General features: G+C 40.2%; 1 pseudogene; it reads left to right on the top strand.

The window, feature by feature from the left end:
- Positions 1-1,664: 1,664 nt before the first annotated feature.
- LOC137222071 (UDP-N-acetylglucosamine--peptide N-acetylglucosaminyltransferase 110 kDa subunit pseudogene) overlaps positions 1,665-14,603 on the top strand; it is a 200,584-nt pseudogene continuing 187,645 nt past the window's right edge.

Raw genomic sequence — 14,603 nt, forward strand, 5'->3', positions numbered from 1 at the left:
CTGCCTGCCAGTGGGCCAGAGCTGAGCAAGTCCTTTCTCTCCTCTGTATGCACACTGAATTGGTTAGTAAGTGACATGTCAGAGGACAGGAATCATATTCAGTGGATCTTTCAAATCCAGGAGTTTGAGGCTAATGAAATTAGTGTGAGGCCAGGGCTCTGCCAACTAGAATTAAGTCACTGCAGCCACCCTGCAATGCATTTTCAGCCTGAAGGGAGCATCAGGGAGGAATTTCGGGAGATTTGTTTCGGAGCCTGTACAAAATAATACTTTCCTAATGCTAAGAAAGATTAAATGTAAATTAATATTGACTACGAGTAACATATTTAAAAAATAATCGCCGAGTGGGGGATGGCTTAAAGTGGAGAGATTATATAATATGGTGGCCAAAGAATAAATCTCCTCTGACCACTGTTTCATGGGCTATAAGTAAGATCTATTACAATGGAAAGTAATGGGAACGTTTTTATTCAAGGCTTCTCTGCTATTGACTTGAGAGCAAACACTCTGAGAGTATAAATTACTCTTGCTATGTGCTGACTCTGAATGAACAATATTTCATGTGCAGTGACATGGTCTAAGCTATAGACTTGGAATTGAATGGCATCTGTTTCAATTGTTTTGTTCTCTCAAGAGCAACTAGATAGAAAAAAGTGGTCAATTTGACCCTTGTGGGAGCGTGTCGCAAATCTAAACCTGTGTCCCTCATACCATAAATGAAATACATTTGTAAATTTGTAAGTGTTTTCCTTCTGTTCATTGATGCTTGAGTATAATCTCAAACTTTGGCAGCAACATTTTATACATAAGTACTTGGTTTTCTTCCTTTCTTCTTTCTCTTCCTCCTCTCTCTCTCTCTCTCCATCTTATGTAATTGGATAGAACTGGGCACCTAGGATGATGTGGTGTTACTATAGTGGGATTTTTTTTTTTTTTTAAAAACAACTCTAACTTACCCTTTTAAACATTTCATAAATACAGGTGTCAGTGCCATTTGGAATAGTCTCTATAACAATTTCTGTCTCCACATTTACTGTGTTTCAGCAAATTTACCTAACAGATGGTGAGTGGGCAATTTTTAAAGGGGCATTTTTTAAAGAGCGGAGGGGGAAGGAATAGAGACAGGCACATACTATATTTGAAGTTACCTCCACGTGTATTTTATGTATGTATACCCATACAATTAAGAAGTCTTTGGATGTTCTATCTTCAAGAATAATTCAGATACTGGATTACTTGAATATCATAAACATTTAGGGTTTAACAGATTCGTTACATATAGACGTTGTATCATGGATTTAAAAGACCATAGCCAGCGGGCAGCAGCGGGCAGAGCGACCGAGCGGCGGCGAGGGCTGGACGGCGGGTGCAGGGGTCCGTGCTTCCTCGCGGTGGAAGGCTGGGGTTCGCCAGAGACGCCGGGTTGCTCCGCGTTGCCAGGTTACCGAGCGCGTGCCCCCCGCCCGCTCTTCCGCCCGGGCCGCCCTCGGCGCCGCCTGAGCCGCGGTGCGGGCTGCGCGGGGCCCTGGGTAAGCGGAAGCCTGGGTCGGGGGCTGCGTGAGGAACTCTCGTCGCGCGTGGACGCTGCGCGAGCGCGCGGGGGACGTAGGGCGCCGACCTGGGGCTCCCCGGCGCTCCGGCTCCGCTCAGGGCGCCCTCTCAGGGGCCTCCGGCGCGAGGCCCCCTTCGTGGTTAAGATGGCGGCGCCCAGGCGGGCCGCGCCGAGGTGAGCTGGAGCTGGGCCCGGAGAGGGGCGAGTCAGCCACGCCCAGGACTTGGACCCCGGGCTGGTCTCCCGTCTCCCGGGGAGCGGCGGGTGAGTGGGCGTGGCCGCGCGTAGGTTCCTCTCGTGGGGTGGTCAGCTCTTCGTGCGTCCGCAGACTTCTGTCGTCTGATAGTCAGATCTGGGGTGGCCCAGGTTGGAGGCGAGGGTGCTTGATTGGGGAAACCTGAGGGGTTTAAGGACTCTGTTGGGATCGTTTTAGACCCCAGCAAGAAGCTGAGCAAGTTTTCTCCTCTCTTCCCGGCTAAGTGTTCTCCCCTCTCTGAAGACGCCAGCTTTTCTGAATCACCTTGTTCCCCGGGGGGATACAGTTGGTGGTTCTGACCGTGGAACGTAGGACCGGGCGCGGGGAAGCCTGAGCTGGTTCTAGTTACTTTGTTTGCAAAGCACTTGTCTTGTCTTTGGAATCTTTGTGTATATAACCAACGTTGGGAAGAGCCAGCGTTTTCTCCTCCAAAACACTGCGAGGGGTAACTTTATACGTAAGAAACAAGTGGGCGTTCACATCCATCTCTTTTCCAACCACTGAGTTTTGGTTGTGTTTCCTTTCTTTAAGTTTGTCTCGTTTTGAACTGATAACAAAACAAACAAACAAACAAAAAAACCATAGCCAGTTACACAAAGTATATACTCTAGTCTCAGTCCTGCCATTAATTAGCTATGTTACCTTAAGTCATTTAATTTTTCTAGGCCTCATTTTTCTCATGTGATGTTTTTTCTTTGGAAAAGTATAGTTTCTCGAAGTCGCTAATCTCTGTGTCATAGTTCAGCTTGGAGAAAACCTGTTCTTATCCAAACTCCATGACATTGTATTTCCAGCTCCAACTTTGGACTTTGAGTGAGTTGGGGGCAACTTTTTAAGGATATTTTCACACAGCTTTTTTAGTTAATATCAGTCTAGCTGACTTGTCATACTCAGACTTTCTCCCATATTCTTTTACCAGTGTGTTCCTTAGTCATATATATAAAGACTGTTGTGGGAAAAATGACCTCCTGGGTCAGCTTACTGCATGGTCATCGACACAGGACAGGGAGTAAGATTCTGTGGATTTTACAGAAGCAGATACAGGTTTCATTTTCCATGTCCTCTCCCCTTTCATCTTACAAAAAAACAGCAGGCTTTTCTTGGAGAACTGCCAGATAATGCCATCCTGCCTCCTCACGGCCCCGGGGATGAGTCGCCCAGGGACTGAACTCCAGTAAAGCAGGTGATTGGCTCATGGGTAGGCATCTGACCTCGGCTAAGTCTATCAGACTGCTCCCCAGGACTTTTCTCTCAGAGCAAAATGGAAGAATTGTCTTTTCTCTCTGGAATTTCTAAGCTGGGGAGATATGACTCTGGGACTCCCAGTGACCATCCAGCACAAGGAGAGACTTTCTGTAAAATAAAGTCTTGCAGAGGTAAGCAGCGCTGAGGGATGGAGAGAGAGCTGGAACCCTGCTGATACTCTGGAACGTCCAGATCCAACTGTATCTGAATATGGCTGCATCCCTGAATTTCTAGTACTTGTTTGTTGAGGTGGTTGTTGTTGTTTGGTTTTTGTTTTTAAATTTCCTTTGACTATTTTGAATTTGTTTTCAGCCATGTGCATGTGAAAGCATCATAGCTAAAAGAGCTAATTTCCTACATTAATGTCAGGTTTGCTGACTGGCATTCCTTAAGTGAAAAATCATATCCGCTATTTTCTTTAAATAAAATCCTTCTAGCTCAGGTTTGAGATAGTCAAAACTCTGCCTCCTACCCCCCTCTTTCCAACATTTACTGTATCACCTTGAAGCATTTGTGACCACATCTTTCCCATCTAGACGCAGTTGAGAGAGAGAGCAAAGACTTCTGATATAAACTGCAACCTATACGCCTCCTACCTGGAAGCTTTAGAACATACTTGATTCTTGTCATTAAAGCAAATCTTTTGTTGTTGTCTCCAGGGCACAGAAGCATTTTCATGGCATAATAGAGTACAAAGTACATTAAGCCTAACTCTACTTCTCATCCTCTTTGACTTTAAATAGGCAGAAAAGAACAATCTCAAACACATTTTCCCAACAAATAAAATACATATACGATTATGTTTAGAAGACATTTATGCAACATATAGTTAGACTGATTAATTAATGGACCTTTCGCCAATTGGCACAGTAAATATATATGTTCGATGTGCTTAATTAAAAAGAAGACAATAACATATTTTTACAGGTTAGTTATCTGAGAAGAGTATTGTGCCAGCACACTTGATACTACAGTATTTCATGTTTGACAAGTAACCTTCTTTCAATTATATTTACTGCTAAATGTTTCTTGGATCAAGCTATTAAATTATAAGGTCAAAAGTAAAATGATATGAAATTACAATGATAAAGGGACACATATCCCACTTTAGGAGAATAGAAGTTCTAATTTCTTTTCAATACTACTAGTAGTGACCACAGTACTAATTTGAGCCCTTACTATGAGCCACTGTGCCCATATACATTTAGTTCTTACAGTAGTTCTGCAAAGGGCATATAATAATCCACACTGTAAAGCTGAAGAAAGTGATTCTCATAGCTGAAAGTCACATAGCTGGTGAGTGGCAAAGTCTAGATTCAAACTTAGAGTCGTCTGACAATGCCCAGGTTGTTGACCACTATGTACACTGCTCAATTGTTGCACCAATAAAAGTGCTTGAAATAATTACAGATTTGCCTACCCCGAAACTGCAGTGATTTAAAGACATCAACGTTGCCAGTTGCTTAACCACATCTACTTACAGTAAGAAATTACATTTTATTTCATTTCTAAAACAAGATTAATTCTGCAGGCCCATAGAAACTTGAGCACACAAATCCTACCTCCAAATGAAAGATGCTTGTTTTCCATTATTCAACACATGGCCCTGTACAGAGGCAATAAATATATAGTAGACTTTCCATTCAAATAAATGAGAAGAGAGGTTTCTTCTTGTCCTGATTCAGTGCCCATCATTATGGATTATGATGGCTCTTCCCAAACTTTACTTCATTCCCTCCACTCTTTCTACAAAACTCCAGTAATGGAATCCATCATTCAGATATATGTGCAAAGCGAAAGGACTGTATTAATACAGTTGCTGAAAGTCAAGTTGATAGAGCACAGGAAATACATCCTAATAAATGCAACATTAATGTTTGTGTGGGCTTTGGAGTGAGGGGTAGAAGAATTTTCAGTTTAATGGAATATTTTGCCTCTTGCTATGAAAGTGCGGCTTAATAGTCTTGTAATTGGTCATTTACAGAATCCTCCATCTCTGGGTTTCATGCTTTCTTTACTCTGCAGCTGTTGATTCCTTCTCTTGTTCTGGATGGAAGAGAGCCACTTCAAAGGGCTCAGCCTGCCTTTTTGTGTTATTGTTTAGATGAAGATATTTCCATTTATTAAAGCACACTATTTAAACATTTTTATCATGTTTCAAACTTGACTGTGTCCTGAAGGTATGAGCACAGGCAGACATAATGGGGGATGTTTTCCAGGAGAAAACATACTCTTATCAAAGGAATTATCAGAATTTTCATGTATGGATTGAGAATCAAATTCTGGAGTTAGACCTGAATTTAAATTCATACTCACAACTTATTACCAGTCTCATCTTGATCAAACGGTTACCACACTTCTCATCAATTTCCTTATCTTTGAAAGCGGAATAAGAGAAGTATGCCTGGTGGAGTTACACATCAAGCTCATCTGATAGAATATTCATAAGGATTTTGCACAAAATATACATGGAAATATTTTAGCACCGAGTTTAGCATGCGATTCGTCTTCAATACATTTAAGAGCTATTATTTTATTATTATTATGCTATCATTAAATATCACTATTACTTAAATGTCATTATTGCTAACATTGCTGTAAAACTACCGGAATAACCCATGATGAATTCCCCTCTTCTGTTTCCTTTGTTTAAATGGAAAATATATATATAGATCTAGACAGAGAACACTTTAGTGATCCTATTCAGTGGAGTGAGAATTTCCATGGCACTGATTAAAACAAATCCTGAATTGCATGCACTTAAGATAGCAGAGAGGGGCTTCCCTGGTGGCGCAGTGGTTGAGAGTTCGTGCCCCGGTCCGGGAAGATCCCACATGCCGCAGAGCGGCTGGGCCCGTGAGCCATGGCTGCTGAGCCTGCGCCTCTGGAGCCTGTGCTCCGCAACGGGAGAGGCTGCAACAGTGAGAGGCCCGCGTACCGCGAAGAAAAAAAAAAAAAAAAAGATAGCAGAGAGGCTAAGAGATTTGAAGTTAGACATCCCCAAGTGTGAATTCTACTGTGACCCTCTTCTAGCTCTAAAACCTTGAGGAAGTTACTTAAACTTTTCTGAGCTTTACTACTAGTTTCCTCATCTGTATCTTTTTCAGGACTATTTATCAAGCATCTTCCTGTTCTCTATGCTTGGACGTATCAATGAATAAATCAGACAAGAGCCTTTGCCTGCGTGCTCCTTCTTGCATGCTTTCTCCCTCCTTACACTCTCGTGTGGAAACGGATGTTATAAATAAACTCTATGCTTTGTCACAGGTTGATGGACGCTACGGGATAAGGAAAAGGATGTGAAGCTCACTGAAGAGGCTTGGGTTGGGAGTGCTGGAGGCGTGTACAGGTAGGTTCTGATTTTAAATAGGGTAGTCAGGGTGGATTTTATAAGTTGACATTTGAGCAAAGACTTGAAGTGAGGGAGTTGTCAGAATGTATGATGGGGCGACCACTCCCTGGGAGCAAGAATAACCAGTCCCAACACTCTAAGGCAGAAATATGCCAGGCAGCTTGGAGGAATATCAAGGAGGCCACCCTGGCTGACTTAGTCAGTGGGGAGGAAGAGACAGCAGGAGGGCTGGAGGTCAGATATGTGACGGGATGGATTGGGTAAGTCCTGGGAGGCCATCACATGCATTGTGTCTTTTACTCTAAATGTAGGCAGCCAGGGACAGGATTTTAGCCGAGGTGTGGCATGAACTGTCTCTTGTTTGAAAAGCATAACTCTATCTGTGGTCTTGAGGATGTGGGGAGAGAGTGGAGTCAGGGAGAATCTCAGGAGGCGACTACAGGATCCTCGAGGTCTATGTTGTTGGCCTGCACCAGGCTGCTAGTGGCTGGTAATTCTCAGAAGTGGCACATTGGGAAGGTTGTGACAGCATTTCGTGGTAGATTGAATGCAAGAATGGAAAGGAAGAGGGGGTCAAGGGTGAATTCGAGATTTAGGGCCTGGGGAACTGGAAAGGTGTGGTTACTGTCACCTAAGATGGAAAAAGTTTGGGGTAGAGCATGTTTGGGGGATTAAAGACCAGTTTTGGAGGTATAAGATTTGAGATGTTTTCGTGACATCCAAGTAGAGATGCTGAGTACACAGTTGGATACACAAGTCTGCAGTTCTGAAGAAAGGTCTAAACTAGAGATACCCTTTAATACCATGGAGATATTAAGAATAATTACATGGAAGCGCTATTTTAAAGATAAAATGAAGTAATGCAATTAGCACTCTGTCTTCTCAAAACATTTAATAACTGTTAGCTAAAATAATTACCTGAAATGAAAAAATACCTATAGTTTCTTTTGTTGTTTGCAGTAAAAGTGAATAAAATGTCACAATTATTTTAATAGTATTTGTGTCACAGTAGTTTTAGTTAAGACACCATGACTACAAACATTTACAATAAACCTTTCAGTCTCCTGCTTTTCACTCTGGTACTTGGAACCATATTTTGTAAGGTTTAAGTTAGTTGTCATAGGGTACCTCTTTAATTAGAAGTAATTCTGAACCGTCTAGTTCCATGCAGTTTTATATACATATATGTATAATTATTATTTTATGATTTATCAAACTCAGTTGAAAATTTGCATCACTGATATACATTAGAATTTAAGCATTTACCCAGGTACTCAAGGAAAAAAATGGACTTGTCTTGTAATTTCCATAGGGGTACTTACTTTCACATCTTCCCTTCACTTTGCTATTGCATACATGGCAGGGGAAATATTATCTTACTGGTCTTTGAGTTCCCCTTAGCTATCTGCAAGTCCTTAAACAGCCTTTGTGGCTTAACCAAAATTCTCTTCCATCTTCATTCCGCTAACAGATATTGGTCTAAGCATGTACTTACACTAAAAAATGCATGACCACGTTGTCTCTACACATCTGTAATTTTATGTTAACACTAACATTATGTAAGCTATACTTTAATTGCAATTATAACAGATTTTATGTCAACACACATCCATTTCTAGTGTTCATCTGGTGTTCACGGGGAGAGCAGCATGTCGTAAATTTTATCAAAATATAACATCTGAAGAATAGAACAGAGGGTAATTGTGTAATTCTGTATTCACTCTAATTAAGTTCAGTGGAGTTGGCATAATAGAATTAAGATGAAAGAAAAAGACATCGAGGTACCATGGCTCCCTCTCCTAACACACCCTTTTCGTATCCGAGAGCAGAGACTCAGCACCTTTCTGTACAGAAATGGAGACAGGAAGAGGCCAGAGGATGAATGACAGGCACGAATGAGGTGGAACTTTGAAGAGCAACATGGAAATGAAATACTTCTTTTGTATTTGGTAGGTGGGGAAAATGTACCAGCGTGTATGCCTACTGGGACCACGTTTTCCAGAACAGTTAAGCCCAGTGTCCACTATGCTGTCCCACCTTCCTCGTAAGTAGGAACATCCTGTTACTTGAATCTTTGCTTCCTGTTTCTTGATAGCTGGTTGAGAAGATTATCACAGGAACTGCATCTTGTTAGCAAACACACTGTTTTGAAATGATTGACACTCACTGGAGAGTGGCAACTCCAAGCTTGCTCTCTCTTGATCTTGGACTATTTAAGTCTGGAGTGCAGGAGTGGGTTCTGGGGAAAGACCATTGGAATTCTTATGTCTTCAGCATAATGGTTATAGCATAATGGTTAGGAGTGTAGGTGCTGGTTCAAATCTCTGCTTTCCACTTGCTAACCATATGAGCTTGGGCAATTTACCTGATTACCTGAACCTCAATACTCCTGCCTATAAAATGATGTTAATAATATTTCATCCTCATAGACTTGTTTTCAATGTTAAAATGAAGTCACTTACACCAAGCACTTAATACAATGCCTAGAGCATAGTAAAGTCTATTATTATTACTATTACTGCTACTAATACTATTATTACTATTACTGTCACGATGCCAGGTGCTATTTTCCCTATGCCTTATTCCATTATCTTCTGCCCTGTCCCCCCATTTCTGTCTTGTTTCTGTACAAGGGTAGGTTTGTCACAGAGCATTTTCTTTCCCTAGTGTCTGACTCTTAGTCATCAAGGTGACTGGTCCACGACCCGGCATTCATTGCTGCTCGTTGAAGCAACCCGTTTTGAGAAGGGGAGTTGGATATTGATGCCAAGTTGGGTCAAGGAGAGAGAATTTTCTCTCTTCGGCACTCAGCTAAGTGAAATATTCAGGCCTCAGAAGGAGAATCAGGCAAAGGGCAACATGCTTAATTTCATACCTTAGTGATTAAGAACAAGTCAGACAGGCTGGATTTGAACTCATTTCCGTCATGTACTGACAACGGGATCTTAGGTGCTTTTGTAACCCGTCTGAGGCTCAGTCAACATCTGAAAGAGACGAATAACATTATCAGGACCTAGCATATAGCCTCCTTGTAATAAGTGAGTAAATCCTTTTAAAACGTTCAGCACGTTGTTTGGCATATAAACACTTAATAAAATTTAGCTTCTTTGACTACTACCGCTGCTAATATTATTAAGTAGCTGAGCAGATCCGAGGCCCATTTTTTTCTTAGATTGCACATAATCATTTGGACAACCAGCTCACATTGATCAACCGTTGCTTATATATAAACCCCCATGAACCCAAAGGTGCTTTAACTGTCTCCCAGTCAGAGCCTGTTCTGGGGGCAGAGGCAACACCGGCACTACCCCCGTCATCTTTGCCTTTATTGTCACTACACTCGCCTGCCGTACTGAGCACTTTCTGTTTGCCAGGCACCAAATTTAGCCCTGCGTATGCACTATATCATGTAGTTCTCACACTCAGGTGGGAGACATTATCATCGTCCCCAATTTTCCGATAAAGACGCCGAGGTGTTGGAAAGGTAAGAAACTTGACCCACAGCAAGAGATGGAGCTGGAGTATTCAAACCCTTCTCTCTGACCTCAAGAACCCTTAAATATTAGCATACTACTACATCCTGGTAAGAAAATCTGCTTCCAGCCACTCTGGTGAGAGTAGAAATGATTCTCAGTCCCCACATTCCTCTATTGCCCATGCCACCCTAGCCTCAGGACTAGGTGGGAAAGGAAGTGATCTCTTCAAAGAGCAGCCAAAGGGAACCTACTCCCTTCTGCCTTTTCGTAATCAACTAACCAATATTTTATTTCCTTCTTAAGAGTCCCCACGTGTTCCTTTTGGTACTTAGCTTGGCCTTTTAGAATTCTGACATTCTGTACATGACTCATCCACTGTATTTCATGTTAATTTATTGAGGTCAAGTATAGGGTCTTACTCATCCTGAAGTCCGGTTATCCCCTGTCACATCTAACTCTGTTCTTTTCTTCTTGTAGTACATCTGCAGATATTTATTTGAATTTTGTTGAATGGTTCTCATCAATAGTAAGTACATTAAAAGTTATACAGAAAGTGCTTTCTTATAAGGAAAACCATCTAAATAGATTTCTAGCTCTTTACTTTTTATAGCACTATTGTAGAGATTATAGATCTCCAGGTAGTATTTTTTAGATTGAGTTCTTCATATCATCTTATTTTTACATATCATGATAAATCTGAATTTTCTCTATCAAAGCTCCGAGACTTCACTGGCTTGTAACTTAGCTTGTTGATTATGTGTTATTGACTTTTCCATTTACAATGATATTTGATCCTGGTAAGGATGGGGCTGGGTGGGAAGGTACATCTTAGGGCCATCAATTGGTTTTGTAGAGAACTAACATAAAGATCTAAAGTCTCATCATATTTCTGCAGAACTCATGAATCATTTTATTATAATTCCATTCATTCAGGGAGTATAAAACCATTTTCAAATTGTTATTCCTAATTTGTTCATCTTCTCTTCCTTAGTCTTAGTGAGAAGAGAGCAGGCTGAATGGAAGACAGTCATTATGACCACTGGGGCCACTAGGGTAGGCATCAGTCCCAGAGTTTTGTTTTCATCTCTCCGCTATTAATAGTGGCTAATGTCTTGAGTGCTTACTTGGTGCAAGTTACTTAGCCGACCATGGCAAATGGGTTGTGTCATTTCATCCCCTGATAGTCATACAATTAATGTATGTATTATTATGATATCCCATAATGCATACATGGAACAGAGCCTCAGAAGTAGTTATTTGCTCACAAAATTATGGTAGATGTGGAATTTGGACTCAGGTCTGATAGACTCCTAAATCACTCCTAGTGATTTTTACCACTGAATTAAAGTTGTATACCTCTGGAGAGTAGATAGTTTCTAAAATTTCCTCAGCTCTAACATTTTATAATTAAATTTTTGTCTGATGGCAAGCTTAACAGTTAAGATGGGTAGGAAGGAATGCCAGCCTGTTGAATGGAATTTCCCTGAAATAAGCCTGTTTTATGACACCAGTTCACTGATTCATTCACTCAGCATGTATTGAATGTTTGCTCTGTGCAAAGGCATTTAGGCATCACAGTGGAGTGAGCGCCCCTTCCATAGACTCTCCTGCAGCACTCAGAGAAGTCTTGGACTGGTTTGCCTGTTATGGAATGGGGCTTGGTGATAGAAGCCTGGTTTGTCCTCCACTGATAAAACTAAGACATACTCATATGAGTTTAGAGGCATCTTGAAGCCGTGGGATAGTAACACACATGAATCTTACCATTTTTGCCTGGTATTAATGATACAGAGGCTTTGGATTTGGGTATGGAAAACGGGTGCTATTATGGCGTGTTGGTTCTACATATATACGGACATCACGTGTCATCAGCCTGCAGCTACCTGCCATTCGTCACTACTCCTTCTTTTCACAAACCAAACAAGTACCTTCTTATCTCTCCTGTGGATAAGCTCTTGACAGTGGCACTAGGGCCTCCCTCAATAAGTACATCATTGGCTAAACCAGTGGTTTCTCAGATATGCTCATTGAATAACCCTTAAGGTGGATTGACATTCCACTGCCTAGAATAGAATATGGTGTTTTTTAGAAATCGGGGGGAAAAAATAGGCCACCAGATGTACTTTTTTTAATTTAAATTGTTTATATATATATATATATATATATGAACAATTGATATATATGTGTATGTATACTTGTTCATATATATGAATGACTTAAAATTGAAGAGATATATATATATATATACACACACATATATATATGTATATTTAAATTTTGGTTTCTGTTAGCAAGTAGTAAATTAAATTATTAGCAGATCCATACTGCAGGGAAATAACCAATCAGATTTCATTCAATAGCTTGCTTTTTTGTAGATTTATGGTTGTGATTTTATATCTGCAGGTATGTTTGCTGAAGAAAATATTTCTGCCACTTTACACAAAATTAAATTCATTTAATACCAATGCGACATGTCTCAAATGTCTTAATACAGTTTTAATCTTTAATCGCATCAGAAGTATGAAATTAGAAACGTACCCCAAAATCATTTGAAGATATAATTACTTTCATTTCCCTTATACTTTTGAGACTTTTGAAAAATAAGTATTTAGTTGTACTTATCTGTTTCTGTCTCTCTAAGGATAGCAAACACTGAAGCACAATTCTTTTTAAAAGTCAGTATTAAAAATATATTGTCCAAGATGATCAAAACTAAGGAAGTGGCAAAGAAATTCAAAAATTTAAACTTTCAAAGGGTGCTTTTTCTGTGAATGTGTAGTACTTGTTCTTCTGAAGGAATTAATCTTTTTAAAAATTTAATTAACTAATTTTTTATTGAAGTATACTTGGTTTACAGCGTTGTGTTAATTACTGCTGTACAGCAAAGTGACTCTGTTATACATATGTGTATACATTCTTTTTCATATTCTTTTCCATTATGGTTTATCACAGGATATTGAATATAGTTCCCTGTGCTATAGTAGGACCTTGTTGTTTAGCCAATCTATATATACCAGTTTGCATCTGCTAATCCCAAACTCCCAGTTCATCCCTCTCCCACCTGCTTCCCCCTTGGCAGCCACCAGTCTATTCTCTATTTCTCTGATTCAGTTTCTGTTTCATAGATAGGTTCATTTGTGTCATATTTTAGATTCCACATATAAGTGGTATCATGGTATTTGTCTTTCTCTTTCTGACATACTTTGCTTAGTATGATAATCTCTAGTTGCATCCATGTTGCTGCTGCAAATGGCGTTATTTCATTCTTTGTTTTATGGCTGAGTAGTATTTCACTGTATATATGTACCAGATCGTCTTTATCCATTCATCTGTTGATGGACATTTAGGTTGTTTCCATGTCTTGGCTATTGTGAATATTGCTGCTGTGAAGATCAGGGTGAATGTGTCTTTCTGAATTCTAGTTTGGTCTGGATATACGCCCAGGAGTGGGATTGCTGGATCATATGGTAGGTCTATTTTTAGTTTTCTGAGGAACCTCCATGTTGTTTTCCACAGTGGCGGCACCAACTTACATTCCCACCAACAGTGTTGTAGGAGGGTTCCCTTTTCTCCACACCCTCTCCAGCATATGTTATTTGTAGACTTTTTAATGATGGCCATTCTGACTGGTGTGAGGTGGTACCTCATGGTAGTTTTGATTTGCATTTCTTTAATAATTGGCAGTGTTGAGCCTCTTTTCATGTGCCTATTGGCCGTCTGTATTTCTTCTTTGGAGAAATGTCTCTTTAAGTCTTCTGCCTATTTTTTTGATTGGGTTGTTTGCTTTTATTGTCATCAAGTTGTATGAGCTGTTTGTATATTTTGGAAATTAAGCCCTTGCTGGTCGCATCATTTGCAAATATTTTCTCCCATTCTGTAGGTTGTCTTTTCATTTTGTTTATGGTTTCCTTTGCTGTGCAAAAGCGTGTAAGTTTGATTCGGTCCCCTTTGTTTATTTTCATTTTTATTTCTATTGTCTTGGGAGACTGACCTAAGAAAACATTGGTATGATTTATGTCAGAGAATATTTTGCCTGTGTTCTCTTCTAGAAGTTTTATGGTGTCATGTCTTATGTTTAAGTCTTTAAGACATTTTGCGTTTATTTTCGTGTATGGTGAAAGGATGTTTTCTAACTTCACTGGTTTACATAAGGCTGTCCAACTTTACCAACACCACTTGCGGAAGAGACTGTCTCTTTCCCATTATATATTCTTGCCTCCTTTGTCAAAGATTAATTGTCAAAGATTAACTGAGGTGTGTGGGTTTATTTCTGGGCTCTGTATTCTGTTCCATTGATCCATATGTCTGTTTTTGTGCCAATACCACGCTGTTTTGATTACTGTGACTTTGGAGTGCTGTCTGAGTCTGGGGTGGCTATGCCTCCAACGTTGTTCTTTTTCTTCAGGATTGCTTCGGCAATTCTGGGTCTTTTATGGTTCTGTATGAATTTTAGGATTATTTATTCTAATTGCGTGAAAAATGTCATGGGTAATTTGATAGGGATCGCATTAAATCTGTAGATTGCTTTGGGTAGTATGAGCATTTTAACAATGTTAATTCCTCCAACCCAAGAACATGAGATGTCTTTCCATTTCTTTGAATCATCTTCACTTTCCTTTATTAATGTCTTACAGTTCTCAGCGTTTAAGTCTTTTGCCTTCTTGGTGAGGTTTATTCCTAAGTATTTTATTTTGAGGGTTGTGATTTTAAAAGGCATTGTTT

The sequence above is a fragment of the Pseudorca crassidens genome, chromosome 3, assembly GCF_039906515.1.
Source record: "Pseudorca crassidens isolate mPseCra1 chromosome 3, mPseCra1.hap1, whole genome shotgun sequence".
NCBI classification, from domain to species: Eukaryota; Metazoa; Chordata; class Mammalia; order Artiodactyla; family Delphinidae; genus Pseudorca; species Pseudorca crassidens.